The sequence below is a fragment of the Sciurus vulgaris genome, assembly GCF_902686455.1.
Source record: "Sciurus vulgaris genome assembly, chromosome: 14".
Classification (NCBI taxonomy): Eukaryota; Metazoa; Chordata; class Mammalia; order Rodentia; family Sciuridae; genus Sciurus; species Sciurus vulgaris.
The window spans coordinates 98409542-98428132 of NC_136475.1; the positions used below are offsets into that span (position 1 = coordinate 98409542).

Consider the following 18591-nt stretch of genomic DNA (forward strand, 5'->3'; position numbering starts at 1 on the left):
CATGGGGAGAAAAAGTTAGGCTGATTGTGGGACGTGTGCTAGACGAGTCTAAACATCAGCCTAGTAGGTAGGTCATGGCCAGGCTGCCTGGGTTTGCGTTAGCTTTAGACAAAAAGCACGTATCTGGTCCACACAGGTGTGCAAACTACTGACCAAGGCCAGGGATTGTCTCTATCTACAAACTCTTCTGTTAGCGATTTTGAAGATCATTTGTTAAATTTCTGTTTAATGGCATACAATCTGGATTACTTTGTGCACAGACGCAATTCCAAATCCAAAGCACCTGTGTCAGGCGACCAGCCAGGCACAGCCAGCCAGGGGCCACCCAGGTCCTCTGAGGCTGTGCTGTCAGTGCTGGTGGCTCCTCCAGGCCAGAGAGGCTCTCTCCCCTCCCCAGGCTGCTGGAGTCGTGCACAGGCCTCACTGCTGCCCTCAGACCATCCCTTCCTGCAGAACGGGTCTTCCTGACACACACTGGTGAGGCCCCAGGAGCACTCTCACCAAGGTGTCGCGCTTGCAGAGCGCAGAGGAGGTAGCCCGACCCCTGCTGCTGCTGCTGCGTTTAGCTTAGATGCCACTTTCATTTGGGGAACAGCTTGGTCCCCACTCACCTGGCCAACCCCACTGGAATCCTGGAGGGCAGTAGGTCACTGCCCTCCATCTGCCCCTCCTGTCTCTTGCTTGGTCATGGCCAGGGTCCCTTGATGCAGCTGTCCTCATATCTCTAGTGCAGGCAAAAATAGGACCGGGTGCAGAGACCCCCCAAATCTCTCCCGTACCCCTGTCATCTGCCCAGTCAGCTTGGAGGAGTCCGGGGGCAAACGCTCTGGAGCCTCACCAAAAGCACCCATGTCCGCAGCGTCTCAACAATGGGAGAGAAATGCCCAAGCTACAGTCCAAATACGCATGACGATGACTGAAGGAGACCACAGCCTGAAGACCAACAGGAAGCCCAGCCCCCAGCGGCACTCAGGAAGTGCTCCTGAGCAGCCCATCAGTGGCTGGGGACCAGCTCCCGCTGACCGTGCTGCTGACCACGCAGTGGCAATGTGACCCTGACTCTCACTCTCTGGTTTTCTACTTCTTGCAGAGGCTCTGCCTGTCTTCATCCGAATCAGGCATGTAATTGATTGTTTTAGATTTTTGTTTTGATTCATGTATTTTGTTCTGAACATGGAGTTCGAATATGATTTCAGTAGGTCATACTACCTTTTAAAAAAACGTATCCAGTATGCAGGTTTGGGAGCTGGGTGATGTGAATGTCAGGTAAATTTATGCAGATGTGCATGCTAACGTCCCCACAGCATTTCCGTGTGCTATGGTGAGCATGCAGGTTGTTACCTCATCACAGGTCAGTCCTCCAGAGAACCAATGCAGTGCTGCTGTGCTCAGGACAACTGAGGCTCATCCACCTTGCCACTGACCACTCTTCTTAAAGGATCTCAAAACTCCCCCTCACCATTCCTACAAGAGAATCCCACTGGTGTCTTCCAGCTTATGTGTTTTCCACGTGGAGGTCTGTTTACAGGATTTTCGTGCATGCTCGTTTTGAAGTTGATTTCCACTGAACACATGTCACTTGGACTGTGTTCCTGGGAAGCCCAAGGGCCACAGTGAAGGTGCAGCCATGTCCCATGTCCCAGCATCAGAGTCGGGTGGCCAGGATTCAGCAGATGCGGGTGGAGCAGGCTTTGGGCTCTGCTTCCAAACAGCTCCACGAAGCCCCTGCATGGGGGAAGTGAGGGACCAGCCTAGGAGGAAGCAAAGTCCTCACTGATGGACCTGGCCCTCCACTGCATCCGAACTTCAGCCTCCTACCTTTGGGGTCTCCCTATGGTATTTGAAAAATAAAAGTGCAGTAGTGCAGTGAACGCTAGTGCACCGTGTTCAGAGGACAGGGAGGCAGCGAGTAGCTACCAGAAGCCCACCAGCTCCAGCAGGGGCAAGATGCTGAGGGTGGCAGAGGTGGACCAGGTGGAGCACACGGGTGACATGACAGGGCCACCTGTGCCTGGGGACCGAAAACTCAGCACACTTGGAACAGGTTGGAAATCCAGCAGGAAAGGAGTGGATCAAGGATGACTAATCCTCTGTCCCCGAGGACAGGGGCCCAGGACTGAGAAAACTGGGGCCACCTGCTTGCCTGGCCCTTTGGCCACAGGAGAAGCTGAGCATCAAGCCCACTGGTGTCCAGCGGGGGCAGCCCAGGCAGACACCTGAAATTTGGGGTGGAGGTCCTGATGAGAGGAAAATCAGCTTGGAGATGAAGCTGATGCATTGTTCAGATGAAAGGAAAAATCTAAATCCATGCAGTAAATGAAATTGCCACGGGCAAAAGCAGAGACTCAAGAGCAGAATCCTGGGGACAACTTGCACCTAAGCCCAAGAGTGTCATCAACCAGAAGAGCAAGGGCAAGAACTGGGAAGGACCCAGCACCTCAGGCACCACAGGAGAGAAAGGAAGACAGGAGGCTAGCAGGGTGGGTGAGTCCTGAGGACTTTCCAGAAGACCATGCTAAGAAGAGTAGTGCAGAAGGAAGATGGAACGTGTCAGCCGTTAGATTAGGGTCAGGATGAAAACTCAGAATCACTTGAAATGGTCATTTGTTTTGAAGTCTTTTAAACTCCATATAAGGGAAATATGTAAAAATCCATATAACACATCTTTTCACATCCAAGCTTTTCACATATAAAGAAAACCAGAAAGAAACTGATGAAATAATTCTGCCCTTAATTCTTTTTTCAATCAAGGGACTTTAAAGTCAGTCTGCTGAAGGAGGTGCCTAGTGCTCTCAACTGTGTGCGGGCTGAGCACTGCCCTTTGCCGCGTGGCTCCCCTCAGGAAGCACTTCTGTATCGATCCTAGTGTCCTCTCCCTGGAACGGGAAGGCACCCTGCAGGCGGCACTCGGAGAGGCTCTGCCAGCTCTTCACCACACGCTCATTTGGGTGAGCTGTTGCAGACCCACCTGCCCTATCCCAGGGGCCACTAGCTGGCCAGTGACCGACTCAGGTCCTTTTATCCTCCCTCCCCTTGTCCCTTCCGCTCTGCCATGGTGGCAGCTAGCAGGATACTGGAACACCCCAGCATGCACCAGCCTCTAATCCCAGGAAGTGATCAACTGTATCTTCTGCCATGACTTTAACTGGGATCTGAGACACAGAGAACAAAAGAAAAAGAAATATTTTTGTTATTTCATGCCCCAAAATATTCGTAACAAAAATCAAAGTTGCTCAATGTCATGCAGGGGGATATGTTTGGAGTTCGACTCATTTACCCGTGCTACCCTTTGAATTCTGCACACAGAATAAACAGTGTGCATGTATGCATCTTTATGTGAATGATAAAGACACAAAATGTGAAGAGTAACCTAATTCTGAGGATGGGAACTTATGAACAAAACACAAATACCAGACAGCTGCCTCCGTCAGGTTAACACGCCATTAACACCTTCAGAATAGGCACTTACAGAACGTAGAACACAGAATCTTCAGACGTCCCAGACCTTGAAGAGTGTATAGGAAAGACACGCAGGCTCCTCTGGGAACAGTGCTCGTGCAGCAGGGGACAGGAAGCACAACTGTGCTGGTGACCAAGCTTCACTCCACGCCACGGCACGCAGCAGGCTCTGCCCCTCAAACGGAGAACCCTCCATAAGGTCCCCAGGTCAGGAGGGAGCAGTTTGCTGTCAGCGTTTAGCGTGGGTGCCTGCCATCCGTCCTCACTCCCTGTGCCCCCAGAAGCACCGGACCTGCAGCAGATGTAGAGCATCCGGGAGCTCAGCTGAGGTGTCGGAGTCACATCCGACCGTGTCATGACCACAGGACCCAGTGCTCAGCCAGGTCACCTGCACGGTGCCAATCACTATCCACAGCAAGCTGGAGACAGACACTGAGTCGAGGTCTTCACGGTCGTAGCAGCTCCCTCAGTACTTCTGGACGAGGCACAGTTCTACAACAAGCCAGTGAGTCACAGGACTCTAGAAACAGCAAAGAATTGGGGCAGCATTGATTTCATAAGACCCAGTGATCCCCCAAACACACTCCGCAGCACTGTCATCCCAGGGGATGTTGTGTGAGAGGGAAACGCAGTTCCTGTGATGCTCAGAAGGCTGCGGGCCACGTTCATCGCTGCCCTGTTTTGGTGAGACTGCCCCGAGGCTCAGGTGTTGAGTCTAATGATGAGCGTGTGGTTGTTCCTGCTCATGAGCACAGAGCCCACTCTCCTGGGTCTGTGCTGGGCGACAGCGTCTGTGGCATGGCTTTGGAAAGTGCACTCAGGGCACTTTGGGAGTCCTAACCTGTCCCGCAACTTGCCCAGAACACAGGCTGGCTGCCACGAAGCTGGGTCCTCGTCCCAAATCCTGCCTCCTCCCGGCATCCTGCACTGCCTGCACTTTGGGACATGCAGAGATGGATTTAGCCAAATCCACAACAGTGCAGGGGGAAAACACGGCCCCACCAAAGAGGAAAACGGCATTAGAAGGAAAGCAGTGATATGAGAGGCTCATATTGACTACAGACATGAGAGATGGCAGGAAGATGGGGTAGCAGGCAAAGGGGCCAGCCACGTTCACAGAGAGGTGCACTGGTCCTTCAGACACCCACAGTGAGCACAGCAAGCAAAGGGACAGGGACACAGTGTTGCTTGATGTCTCCTCCACAACAAGTTCTCCCTGCATAGACCAACATTGAACAGGACAATTCAGAAATCTCCAATATCATTAAAACAAGCCAGTGTAATTAGCATGGGGAGCATAATAGGTAAGTCTCCTTCCACCCTCAGTGTTGATGCTGGTCACCTCATATGCAGCAGCACTGCAGCTCCTCCAGGGCTGGGCTTGGATCATGGTCACCTCAGGTGTAGCATTGCAGCTCCTCCAGGGCTGGGCTTGGATCGTGGTCACTCAGGTGTAGCATTGCAGCTCCTCCAGGGCTGGGCTTGGATCGTGGTCACTCAGGTGTAGCATTGCAGCTCCTCCAGGGCTGGGCTAGGATCATGGTCACTCAGGTGTAGCACTGCAGCACCTCCAGGGCTGGGCTTGGATCGTGGTCACTCAGGTGTAGCATTGCAGCTCCTCCAGGGCTGGGCTAGGATCGTGGTCACTCAGGTGTAGCATTGCAGCTCCTCCAGGGCTGGGCTTGGATCGTGGTCACTCAGGTGTAGCATTGCAGCTCCTCCAGGGCTGGGCTTGGATCGTGGTCACCTCAGGTGGGGCATTGCTGCTCCTCCATGGCTGGGCTTGGATCGTGGTCACTCAGGTGTAGCATTGCAGCTCCTCCAGGGCTGGGCTTGGATCGTGGTCACTCAGGTGTAGCACTGCAGCTCCTCCAGGGCTGGGCTAGGATCGTGGTCACTCAGGTGTAGCACTGCAGCTCCTCCAGGGCTGGGCTTGGATCGTGGTCACTCAGGTGTAGCATTGCAGCTCCTCCAGGGCTGGGCTTGGATCGTGGTCACTCAGGTGTAGCATTGCAGCTCCTCCAGGGCTGGGCTAGGATCATGGTCACTCAGGTGTAGCACTGCAGCTCCTCCAGGGCTGGGCTTGGATCGTGGTCACTCAGGTGTAGCACTGCAGCTCCTCCAGGGCTGGGCTTGGATCATGGTCACTCAGGTGTAGCATTGCAGCTCCTCCAGGGCTGGGCTTGGATCGTGGTCACTCAGGTGTAGCACTGCAGCTCCTCCAGGGCTGGGCTTGGATCGTGGTCACTCAGGTGTAGCATTGCAGCTCCTCCAGGGCTGGGCTTGGATCGTGGTCACTCAGGTGTAGCATTGCAGCTCCTCCAGGGCTGGGCTAGGATCATGGTCACTCAGGTGTAGCACTGCAGCTCCTCCAGGGCTGGGCTTGGATCGTGGTCACTCAGGTGTAGCATTGCAGCTCCTCCAGGGCTGGGCTAGGATCATGGTCACTCAGGTGTAGCACTGCAGCACCTCCAGGGCTGGGCTTGGATCGTGGTCACCTCAGGTGTAGCACTGCAGCTCCTCCAGGGCTGGGCTTGGATCGTGGTCACTCAGGTGTAGCACTGCAGCTCCTCCAGGGCTGGGCTTGGATCGTGGTCACTCAGGTGTTGCATTGCAGCTCCTCCAGGGCTGGGCTTGGATTTTGGTCACCTCAGATGGGGCAGCATTGCAGCACCTCCATTGTTGGGCTTGGAGACCATCAGCAGGCCATCAAGGGCACATTCCAAACCCCGACCACGTTCCAGTGTTCAGTGGTCACATTACTCCCTGTCAGTGTTTGCACATGTCCAGAGTGGCTTTGGTCACGGTCACAGTGTGAGGATGATTCTCAGCCTCATGTCACCTTCAGACTTCCACAAGAAGCTCTCTGTGTTGTTGCCACTCTTCACAGCCGCCCCTTCCACTGGGAAGACTCTGCACACCTGACCCACCTGCGCTGGGTGTCTCCTCCTTAGCACACCTGACAGGGATCATCGCCCCACAGCTTGACCAGGACCCAGAACAGTCAGTGCCGCCAGGTGCCCAAGCAACCACAGGCAGCCATCACACTCTCCTCCTTCAGCCCAGGCTGTGGAGTCGCCCACGCGGCTCAGCCTGCCCCACCTTGGCTGTGGGGGCCGAGATCGATTCTCCACTCTCCCGAGTCACGGGCCCACCGAGCGCAGCTCCTAGGCCCCGACTCTGCAAGGCCAGGGAGGTAGAGTCCTGTGGGAGGACGAGCTTGGTCCTGGGACGTGGGACCAGAGCTGCCGGGGCCGGCTGGTGGCCATGGGCCTCACAGGGCTTCAGCCCCGCCTTCTGGGAGGCCATGTGTACAATGACCCAGCCTCTCTGCGCCTGATGCTGGCTAACACAGGGCCTGGCAGCATGGCAGTCCTGCCTGGCTGCTTGTGGGCGCTGTTCTCAGCAAGACTTCCACCTCACCGCCTTTAAATCGCAATTTTAGCTGGTCAGTGCTTTTTAGTTGCCATCTGCGAGGAGAAATCCATACCGAGACGTTAGATCTGCTTGAATCAGGGCTGCCCCGGCTGTGGGGTCAAATGCAGTGGCTGAGGTCCCAGGGAGCTCCAAGGTCTCGATGCCTCTGACAGCCGGTCCAGACGGCTCCTGGTGTCACCTGATCCGGATGCAGACATGTGTGTGCCCCTCCCTGCACCGTGCTGCTGCTCTTCCAGCAGGCCGGTTTCTCCCCAGCATTCCTTCTGAACGTCATCCGTCTTCCATTATCTATGACATCTACTTTCCCCAGTTCCCACAAAAGCTGCCTCCTAGGTCACAGTCACAGCAAGCCGGGCTAGGCATGCATCACTATGGGTCCAAGGAGGTGTCAGGGTTGGCACCGTTTGGGCAGCACGTGGGGTCAGGGCCCCCTGCAGCTCCGAAGTCAGATGCTGGCAACTGCCCAGCTTAGTTCTGGGGTCTCAGAAGTCAGGCAGAGGAAATGTCTGCTCGTGCACCCCAGGTTCCAGGCTCATGTGCATCGTGACTCCTGTGTCTCCTGTCTCTCCCCTCTGCTCCCTTGTCTCTCTCGCTCGGTGTGTCTGGGGCCTGTCTTCCCTGCATGGATTGCACTCCCAGCAGGCAAGGATATGATGCTTGGCTTCATCATAACTATGTCCCCCAAACCCAAACAGCACCCAGCAAAGACCAAGATTACCACACCTAACTGCAAAGTGAGCTAGGTGCTTTCTCCTTACTAGGTTTCTGCTGAACCAAAAATCAAGGCAAATTCCCTCTCACCCTGCCAGGCTGCCGGCCTAGTGCTCCCTGATGCCTTCTGACTTCAGGGAGCCCAGCCTCCAGCCACACCCAGGCTGTGGAAACCTACCTGCAGTGGCGGCCAGCTCCGGCCGTGCCTGCATCCTGCCACATCTGCAAAGCAGGAACGGGAGCTACCTCACAGGAATGCTGGGTCAACAAATAAGGTGACCTGCAAGACAGGCCAACCTAGAGTGAGGTCCACGTGGACACTGGCATGGGGGCACCCACCCCTGTCCCTGCCTCTCCACCCCACGGGATCCTCTTTCCTGCTCGCTTTAAATGTGTGCTTTCCTCTCTAGACTTTCTGAGCGAACAGGAACCCATGAGTGACAGGGCCTGGGCTCACTGCTCCACCAGGGGCTAGGTTGTATGCTTTTCAATGCCAAGCAAGCCTCAGGTCCCCTGAGCAGTCAGGAGGGTGGAGCCCAGGGCTGACCCAGCCACCCGGGACCTCCCTCCTGCTCTGCCACTGTCAAAAGGTCTCTCCCATCCAGGATGTCCCTCCTGCTCTGCCACTGTCCTAGGTCTCTGCTCAGCAGGACCTCCCTCCATCTCCCTCTGTCCCTAGGTCTCTGCTGAGCATGACCTCCCTACATCTCCCTCTGTCCCTAGGTCTCTGCTGAGCATGATCTCCCTACATCTCCCTCTGTCCCTAGATCTCTGCTAAGCATGACCTCCCTCCATCTCCCTCTGTCCCTAGGTTTCTGCCTTTTAGGACCTCCCTCCACCTCCCACTGTCCATAGGTCTCTGCTGAGGAGGACTTCTGTCTATCTCCCACTCTCCCTAGGTCTATGCCTTTTAGGACTTCACTCCATCTCCCTGTGTCCCTAGGTCTCTGCCATCCAGGACCTTCCTCCATCTCTCACTGTCCCTATGTCTCTGCCTTTTACGACTTTCCTCCATCTCCCCCTGTCCCTAGGTCTCTGCTGAGCAGGATTTCCCTCCATCTTCCAATATCCATAGGTCTCTGCTGAGCAGACCTCCCTCCTTCTCCCTCTGTCCCTAGTTCTCTGCCTTTTAGGATTTCCCTCGATTTCTCACTGTCCCTAGGTCTCTGCTGAGGAGGATCTCTTCCCATCTCCCTCTGTCCCTAGTTCTCTTCTGAGGAGGACCTCTCTCATCTCCCTCTGTCCCTAGGTCTCTGCTGAGGAGGACTTCCCACCATCTCCCTCTGTCCCTAGGTCTCTGCTGAGGAGGATCTCTTCCCATCTCCCTCTGTCCCTAGGTCTCTGCTGACCATGACCTCCCTCCTTCTCCCTCTGTCCCTAGGTCTCTGCCGGGCAGGACCTCCCTGTTCAGTGAGAACTCCAGATGCATTTCCTGGGTTCATGTTGCCTCCCTCCACTCTGCTCCTAGGTCCTAGTCCTCTGCTGTCAGCATTACTCTCCCTGCCCAGCCTCACTCTCGTCCTTTGGCCTTAATGCATGTCACCTGCTCTCCTTCCTCCGTCCCTGGGCTGCAGGCCTGTCTGGGCCCTTGTGCATGGATAGGGATAAATCAAGTTGCCTGTCTGGAGTCACAGTTTTGGCTGCTGCTCTCCTTGAGGCAGGAGTGGGCTGAGATGGAGAGTGAAGGCCTCCTGGCAGCCAGAGTCCACATCCCATCCTCTGTGGTGCTGTAGCTCTGGGAGCTCTGCAGGGGCTTGCTTCCCTGGAGATGGCAGCCTTCCTGGAGCCGGGGGCAATGGAAGCGGATTATCGTGTTTACCTAGAGCTCTGGGCTGCTGTGAGCATTAATTAAATTGCTGTTTGGAAGGAAGGGGTAGACTGCCCCTGAAAGGTGATCAGAGGTACAGGCTGATTATGGAGGTGTTCAGTCCCCTGCCTGCACTAGACAGCAGCAGTGTGGCTCGGCTCTCCCGGACGGCTCATAGATAAACGGGATTGCCGAGCAGCCTACCCCTGGTGCGTTCTGAGATACTACCAGGAGGCTCTCACTTGCTCTCAGACAGACTCATTTTCACGTCGAAGGTGCAGTGAGGCTGTGTTCCAGGCCCCTAACACTTAGTGACCATCCACCAGGCAACCTGGTGCAGGGAAAAGAGGCTCAGCGGCAGAGCTCCAGGCGCAGGACCGAGTTCCAGCACAACCCAGCACTCCAGGGCATTGAACAGGTACTTCTTCCACACCTGAGTCCTAAGCAGTTCACAGGCAAACAATGCCACCAGCACCTGGCACAGAACCTCAGGCACAGGGCCGTGTGCAGAAGCTGCAGAGTGCCCTCACTCAGAGCCGGGCCCCTCCTCAGAGCCCTGGCTGGCAAGCTCACCCTCCACGTGAGAACTGTCCTAGCATTTCCATCAAGCTAGACAGGAACAGGTGGCAGGAGACCAGTCTGCCTCCAGCTTGCCACTAGCCCTGCAGGACACTCACACCAGCTGAACCTGGGCTTCTGTGGAGAGACAGGATTGACAGCTGAGGCTATGCCCACCGGGTTCTGCAGAAGCAGCTTGTCTCGTAATAAGCGCCCAGACCCCATGAAGGCCAAAGACTCAGTTCCAGGCTGGGCTCTGCCATCCAAGCTGTGGCCTGCGCACAGCAAGCTGCTGCTCTGGGCTTTGTCAGGCTGGTTTGTCCACCCCAGCAAGACTAGGCAGGTCAGAACACGATCGGCATGTTGATCAGCAGCAATTGGACAGTCGATGAGGAAGGTTTTAAGCTGCTAGCAGAGCATGGGAGGGGCTCCCGAGAACTCATGCACAGGAGGAGACGAAGCTTGGACCCCAGCTCTCGAGGCAGCTTCAGGAGCAGCAGCGGGATTTGCCCCATGGGGGGGTCAAGTGCTCCTGGAGGGATGTGAGGAATGTTCCACAGCCCATGAGTGACAATCCACACGTGGTGATTTCACCCAGAGTGCACAGTTGGCTGGGCTCTGCTTGTTCACAGACACACAGCCTCACCCAGTCCCCACCGCCTGTCTGGTCACCTCGGAGGAAGCCTTTGCCTCTAGCCGTCATGCCCAGCCGCCCCGGCCTCTAGCCCTCCTCAGTGCCTCTGGTCTGCCCAGTGCTCCATCCTGAAGAGCTCCTGGCCGGGTGACCCCCTCCCTCCTCGGCAGAGCTCTCCACGCTGTCTCAGCCCTGCAGGCCAGCACTTCCTGCTCCTGTGGCTGGTCCCACCGTGGAGGTCGAGAGGAGTCCACGTTCTGGCTCTGTGGATGATCCGCTGTCCACGTGCATTGCCTGTGGACGTGCACTCATTCCCCTGAGTGCTGGTTGGATGTGGCTGGCCAGCCACCTGGTGAGGTGGTTCCCTCAGGCAGCACGGCCCCTGTGAGTCCTCCACAGGGTGAGGTCCTGCCCTCCCACCCTCAGCAGCCCCTGCTGAGCAGCTGGCTTCTCACCCACTCAGGCCCCTTCCGCTTGGACCTGCGTTCCTTGGAGGACTGAGGGCCTGAGAATCTCTTCGTGCTCCTCGGTGCCTGCAGATCTCTGGGGGAAGGTCTCTTAGCCCCCATGCTGTGCTCTGCCTGGGTTGTCCTTATTTTTGAGTTGTGACAATTCTGTGGCTAAACTGGATTGAAGTTCCTTAATAAGCGTACGGCTTGGAAGTGTGTTCTCCTCTTCTGGAGGTGATCTTTTCCATTTTCTATGGTGCATTCGTTGGAGGAAAGTCATTTATTTTTGTGGAGCCTAATTCATTTACTTTTTCTTTCTTGGATCTCATTTTGGGTGTCATATCTGAGAACCCTTTGCCAACTCTGAGGTCATGGAGATTCGCCCCTGCTTTCTTCTAAGGCTTTAGTGTTAGCCCTTACACTTGGGTCTTCAATCCAATTTGAGCTGGTTTTGAATACAGTGTGAGAAAGGGATTCATATTCATACTTTGTGTGGGAACAACCATTTGTCCCAAAGATTATCTTCTCCCTTTGAATAATCTTCAAAACAGAAAAAAAAAAAAAATAGTTGCCAACTGACAGGGCTTATTAATGGACACTGGATTCTCCTCCAGCAAGCTGGGGTTGACCCTTAGTGGACGCACTGAGACCATCAACTTTGTCCGTAGCAAGGTCTGAGAGCAAGCGTGAACTGGCTTCTCTGAAGATCGCTGTGACTAGGGTTTGAGAACCCTAAAGGTTATGGAGCTACCATGCCAGAGTGGGGCCCCTGTCCTTGTCCTTGCAAGAGGCAACAGCATCACTGGGCAAACAGGAATGGGACAACCAGAAACACCAGGACTTGACCAGGCATGATGAGCCATGGGAATAAGAGCTGTGCACCAGCAGAGAGGCCCAACTCTAGGTAGCTTTTCAACTGACACACTTCCATGACAGCAGTAGGCCCCGTCTGCCCCAGGCAACCCCACCAGCTGCACCAGGCCCCCCTCTGCCCCAGGCAACCCCACCAGCTATACCAGGCCCCACTCTGCCCCAGGTCATCCCACCAGCTGCACCAGGCAACCCCACCAGATGTACCAGGTCCCGCTCTGCCCTAGGCAACCCCACCAACTGCACCAGGCCTGCCTCTGCCCCAGGCCACACCACCAGCTGCACCAGGACCCCCTCTGCCCCAGGCAACCCCACCAGATGTACCAGGTCCCCCTCTGCCCCAAGCCAACCCCCCAGCTGAACCAGGTCCCCTGTCTGCCCCAGGCCACCCCACCAGCTCCACCAGGACCCCCTCTGCACCAGGCCACCCCACCAGCTGCACCAGGCCCCACTCTGCCCCAGGCCACCCCACCAGCTGCACCAGGCCCCACTCTGCCCCAGGCCACCCCACCAGTTGCACCAGGACCCCCTCTGCACCAGGCCACCCCACCAGCTGCACCAGGCCCCACTCTGCCCCAGGCCACCCCACCAGCTGCACCAGGCCACACTCTGCCCCAGGCCACCCCACCAGCTCCACCAGGACCCCCTCTGCACCAGGCCACCCCACCAGCTGCACCAGGCCCCACTCTGCCCCAGGCCACCCCACCAGCTGCACCAGGCCCCCCTCTGCACCAGGCCACCCCACCAGCTGCACCAGGCCCCCCTCTACACCAGGCCACCCCACCAGCTCCACCAGGCCCCCCTCTGCACCAGGCCACCCCACCAACTCCACCAGGACCCCCTCTGCACCAGGGAACCCCACCAGCTGCACCAGGCCCCACTCTGCCCCAGGCCACCCCACCAGCTGCACCAGGCCCCCCTCTGCCCCAGGCCACCCCACCAGCTGCACCAGGCCCCACTCTGCACCAGGCCACCCCACCAGCTGCACCAGGTCCCCTGCCTGCCCCAGGCCACCCCACCAGCTGCACCAGGCCCCCCTCTGCCCCAGGGAACCCCTCCAACTGCACCAGGCATCAGGTCCTCCTCACAGTGCTCTTCACAGTGTGGCGACTTCCTATCATGAGGTCAGCCTCAAGCCCTCTGGCCTCAAGCATGTGGGTTGCCCCAGGCATGTCTTGCCACTCCCTGAATGTCACCCACATCCTAGCAGGGGACATGTTCCTCACCTGAACACCTCAGGTGCAGAGAATCCCTGGGGCAGAGTGTGGGCTCCATCGATCAGCCTGCACTGACTTGGCACCATCTCTGTTCTACCCAGAAATGCCCAAAATAGAAAGGCAGTGTTTCTGTACAGCTTCAGACTTTCAGGTGACTGCTTCCTTCCAGGTAAAGACATGTTTCCTGCGAGGGGTGAGAGATGGGGAGAGAAAGAAGACACGGTGGGGTGCGGGCGGTGACCTCATGGTGAGAGGACAGCAGGAGCTCCACAGGAGCTACAGAGGGTCCATGCGGATGTCACGGGTGCTCTATTGCTAAGGAACAAAGGAAAGAAGAGCACACACAAATCTGTAAGGCCCACAAACAAAACCAGGAGCAAGGGAGGATCCTGAGGCCATGGGAGGCGGGTCAGACTGGCCCTGGAGGTCCTCTCCTGCAAACTCGTGTGCACACATGGAGGAGTTAGGGAGGACCCTGGGGCCGCTGCAGCTGGGGCTTCCCACAGTGGCAGTTCTTCCATAATCAGGCCACTTCTGCTCTAGTCCAGGGGGTGTGGTGGGACCCCCTACAGGAGCACAGGTCCTGAGGGCTAGACCTGCCCTGCCGGGTGGCCTCAGTCACTCAGGAGAGCCTCACCTCAGCGGGTCAGGCCAGCATAGACGCCTGCGAATGCATGTTTTCTCAAAAGCAGACAAGCAGAGACAAATTTGGTCTAAGGCCTTTTTTCCTGAAATAACCCTGAAGGAATCCCTGCCAGTGACTTAATATTCTTAAAAATGGACTGAGGGCCTTCAGAGAGAGGAACCTGAGGGTCTTCTGCCAGCTGTGCTAGGCAGTCCTGCACAAGCCCTTCTGGAGGCAGACCTCAGGCAGGGACCGTGCCCGAGCCCACTGGCTCACCCTGTCCTTCAGCATGGTCCTCTACACCGCCTTGTCTAACCTAGTCACAAACTTAGTAACAAAATTAACACCCACCTGTGAGTATGCTTCCTATGACACGGTAGCAAATAGGGACCTCAAATCTAACAATTTACACTAAATTGCCATAATTAATAGTTTTCTCATAACTCAATAATAAATCATTTAATTTTTTAATTGTTTAATTTTAAATATCATGAGCCATTTGCATTCCTTGTTGTATTTCTAACATTCAGAGCAATATGAGCTGATTGCAGGATGTTTTTTTTCACAAACTATGATTTTATGAAAGAATTTATTAAAGAAAGGCATATATCCAGCCTTGGGATCAAATGCACTATTAATGCATTAACTTATCTTCATTTCTTTCTCAGTAGGTAATTTTTCCATCCATTGGCTGTTTGGGGCAGACTTACCATGGCCTTGGCTTTCCTCTTTCACCTAGGCCTACTTTCTTAATGCTTTCATTTCCTTTCTGTTCCTCATTCTTTCTATTTCTCTTTAAACTCCAAATTATTTGTCTGCATATCTAAGGCTGAGGCTGTGTTATCCTAGCTTCTGCTCCTTCTTGAACTTGGCTTTGCACTGGTGTGAGACGTCCATTCTGTTTCACACTGAGTGCTGAATCTGAGCAGGTTGCCTAAGGGTGTATGGCCAAGGAACAGAGTTGAGTGAGCACCACCCCGAGAAGCAGAGTTCTGCAGGTAGCTTTTGCCACTTAGTTATATCATTGCATTTATAACAGAGGCTGAAATCAGAGATACAGTGAACAGTGGCGATAATATCACGACCCACTGCCATTTAGTGAGCACTGAACAATAAGCTAGGCAGTTTGTGTGTTACCTGTTCAGAGATTGGAAACTGCAAGCACGCTCCAGGCCTAAGTGGAAGGGCTGCGTTACCCCGACTCTGCCTCTAAGTCGTTTAACCGCTGTGCATCTCACTGGTTGGTTGAGTCACTTACAGTGTTAGCCCAAGGATTCCAACTAGAACCCCTCACAGGTCAGTGGGAAAGACCTTCCTGTTTCATTTTTGTCTTTCCCTCCCTCCCTCCCTGACCCCTCCTGCCCCTTCTTTCCTTCTTCTCCCTCCTCTCCTCCTTCCTTGCGTCCAGCCCACAGCCCTCACCAGCCAACGTCTGTCCTGGGCACAGACAACACAAAGATGGGGACATTGCCCCACTCTGCAGTCACACATGGTCCAAGCAGGCACCATGAAGGAGGAGTCTGCAAGGGAAGTTCCAGGGTGTCAATCCAGGCAAAGGAGGGGGCAGGGAGAAGTCCTTTGGTCTTGAATGACCAAGTCAAAGAGAAATAGCCATCATTTCCCTGCCAGGAGAGGCTGGCTTCAGCCGTCCTGTGGTCCAGGTGGCAGTGTCCTGGGGAAGACAGTCCCCAGTGGTCAGCAGCACTTGGTGAGGACTGCTGGCTTCCTGGGCAGCAGGTTACTGAGCCAGGAGGGTGGAGGGAGATGACCTGGAGACCTGGAGGTGGAGACTCCCTGTGGTTCTGAGGCACTCCCTAGCCTTCTGCTGCTCAGGTGGGAACCCCGAGGCTGCTGGGAGCACTGGCTTCTGTGCTGAGCCAAACCGCGCAGCCAGAGTGAGATGCTGGGCTGGGAATCCCTGTGGTGCCAGCAGGTGACCTCTGCAGGCTCTCCTTCCACTTGATCCGTTAAGTGGAACAACCTGGAGCTTCTCAGTCCCAGCAAACCTCATGAGCAGGAGACACTGAGCTGTTCAAAATGAATGAAATGATGAATATTATACCTGGAATTGTCAGGGGCTGGTCACCCTGGCCGCTGCTCAGGGCTTCTCTAGTCCCTGCTTGGAAGAGCTCTGGGTCCCTGCTCCAAATCTCAGCCCTCTTTGCTCCCCTGGGAGTGGATGGAACCGGCTTGTCATGTGAGGGGAGCGCTGGATTTGCAGACAGGAGACCTGGGTTCAGTCATGGCTTTCCCTCCAACTATGGGGGGCCTTCAGGCAAATACTGCACACTGAGTTTCAGATCTCTCATTCATAGAATCAGCATAATGCCTAATTGACGGCTAAAGGACAGAGGGATGAAAGGGAGTCTCCTCGCCCTGGGGGCTTGGAGGAGACCAGCCCCGTCCCCTAGCTCCTGGGGAACCGTGAACAAAGCGAGGGATGCACCTCCAGCCTGCCGCATGGGCGGCTGCGGCCTCAGACCTGGGAGGGGCTGCAGCACCTGGAGGCGCTGCTCCCGTGTGTCTTCCACAGCCCACAGGTCGCTCTGTGGACAGGGCTGGTCCAGACAGCTGTCTGTGCGGGAGCGTGGGTGCTGCTTATGCAGCCAGTCGGGCAAACACCCTGTCCACGGTGCGGCCAGGAGAGGTCTGGCTCCTGGGGTGCCCGTGGATGGATGCAGACACCCGCTTGAGGGCCTGTCTGGTGAGCCCCTGGAATCTTAGGTGTTTGCCCTGTTCTTTCTGTGTTGCAGATGGAGAAGTCGAGGCACAGAGAAATTAAGTGACTCTGCCACCATCCCAGGCTGGGGAGGATCAGGAGCAGCACCTGAGAGAGCCCAGCCCTGGGCTGCATCCTGCCCACGGGGCCACGCTGCCTCCGTCCTCAGAGGAGACCGCTTCCTGCAAGGTAGGGCTGCTCCTCAGGTGCAGAGCTGCCTTCCATCCGTCCCAGGCAGCCTCTGTTTGCGAGCCGCTTCCTCAGGCCTCCAAAGTTGCTGCTGGGGTGCCTCCGCTCGCCCAAGCCCTCTGTCCTCATCACCCGCACCATCTCAGGCAGCTGCCCTCTGCCTTCCAGGCCTCACTCCAGCCATTGCCCTCTCCATGTTCAGCCAGCACCTCTTCCTCTCAGAGGGAGGGTGGGGGTCCACAGCCCTGGGACTTAAAAGCAGGAAGGGAGTGGGGCCTTGTCTGCCCTCCCAGCTGGCCCCTCGCCAGCCACTGGGGCCACACTGCCCTTGGCCTCACCAGTGCATTGTGGGGCCTCCAAACCTCTGAATGGCCTCTGCCTTCCTGGGAGCTTCTCCAGGAACCCACCTTGTCCACGGTCAGTGGCAGGCCTCTGAGCGTTGACCCAGCAGGATGTTCCACTGTGCTCACAGCTCATGCCCTGCCCTTGCCCTACACCCCTGCAGAACTTTCTGGCCTCTGGCCTTAGGTTGCTGGCAGTTTCTTCAGGTCTTTTCAGGTCTCTTCCTGTGGGTCAGGGAATGCTCCTGTTGAGCAAGTCCATCACCTCCTGCCCTGGGAGGCTCCCTGCAGTGAGCTGAGTCCTCCGGGAGGGCTCTGGGCTCTGGGGAGAGGGTGGCCATGCAGGACAGGCATCCCTAAGTGACAGCTTAGCCGTAGCCCAGGACTAGTGCACCCACGGTGGTTCACAGTGCTGCTGGCTGAACAAGCCCTGAGCAGCTAACAAGTTCTTCTGCGGGGCCCTGTGCCCGCAGCTGTGTGGGGCTGGCATCTAGCTGTGGGAAGTGTGATTCTCATTCTATTGCCTGGGTGATGCCCCCACGGGGCCCAGGGGGCCATCCGCGTGCCTTTGTCAACATCCCAACCACCCTTCCCCCAAGCTCATCTCTGTGCCCCAGGTGGTCCCCAAGCACTTCCGCCCTGTTAGTGTGCTGTGAATAGTGTGCCTCTTCTCCAGAATGCGGGTGCCACAGACCAAGTGTCCTACCACGCAGGCCCAGGCTTCTCTAACTCTTCTGCTCTTAGTGCTTTTAGCATTTTTCTTTCCCTAAAAACTATTTAAATTAATCCTAGAAAAAAAGAAAGAACTATTTAAGAAAACAATAGCCAGGTACAAGCACACACCTGTACTCCCAGCTGCTCAGGAGGCTGAGGTCTGGAAGGATCACAAGTTCAAGGCCAGCCTGGAAACTTAGTAAGAGTCTGTCTCGGGATGAAATAACAAGGGCCAGGTGCAGCTCGGTGGCAGAGCACTGGCCTTGCATTCAGGAGGACCTGGTTCAATCTCTGGTACCACAAAAATGGAAGGGAGGAAGGGAGAGAGGGAGGGAGGAAGGAAGGGCAGTCACTAGGATACTTCGAAGCTCCCATATTCCTAGAAGGAATATGTTGAGAAAGTCCTTGACCTCATTAGGGATAGAGAGAGACCAAGGAGAAATTTGTTTTACTCAGAAAAAGGGAAAGACCTGCAGATCTTCACTGGTCACAGGCCAGGGACAGAGGGACGGCATGACTTTAAAGACAGGCATGATGGGCATCACTGAAGAGCACATGGACTCTCACATTTAATGATACACTGACAGCATGCTTTAGGAAAACACGCACGTGTTTGTTGGGACTTACTTCTGTAGTGGAATAAAGCAAATAGATGAAATGAATCAACCGAAGTGTCCCTCGGGAGAGGACCGCAGGGAGGGCCCATGAGGCGCAGCCTGAGCGCTGGGGACAGCAGCCACAGCCTCTGCAAGCAGGCCTTCAGCCCTTGGGCACTGACTGCAGGAAGGGGGCTTTGGAAAGTGAGAAACAACAAGCCACAGGAAGTCGGGGGAAGGCCTGCTGAAGAGAGCCACGCCCAG

The 18591-nt window shown here is 55.8% G+C and overlaps 1 protein-coding gene across 1 annotated transcript in view; it reads left to right on the forward strand.

The window, feature by feature from the left end:
* Positions 1-18591, forward strand: part of MYT1L (myelin transcription factor 1 like) — a 338636-nt gene that overhangs the window by 178880 nt on the left and 141165 nt on the right. The window contains exon 5 of the mRNA XM_079110560.1: positions 16522-16676. The gene's annotated coding sequence lies outside the window, so the exon portion shown is untranslated. The remainder of the gene's footprint in view (positions 1-16521; positions 16677-18591) is intronic.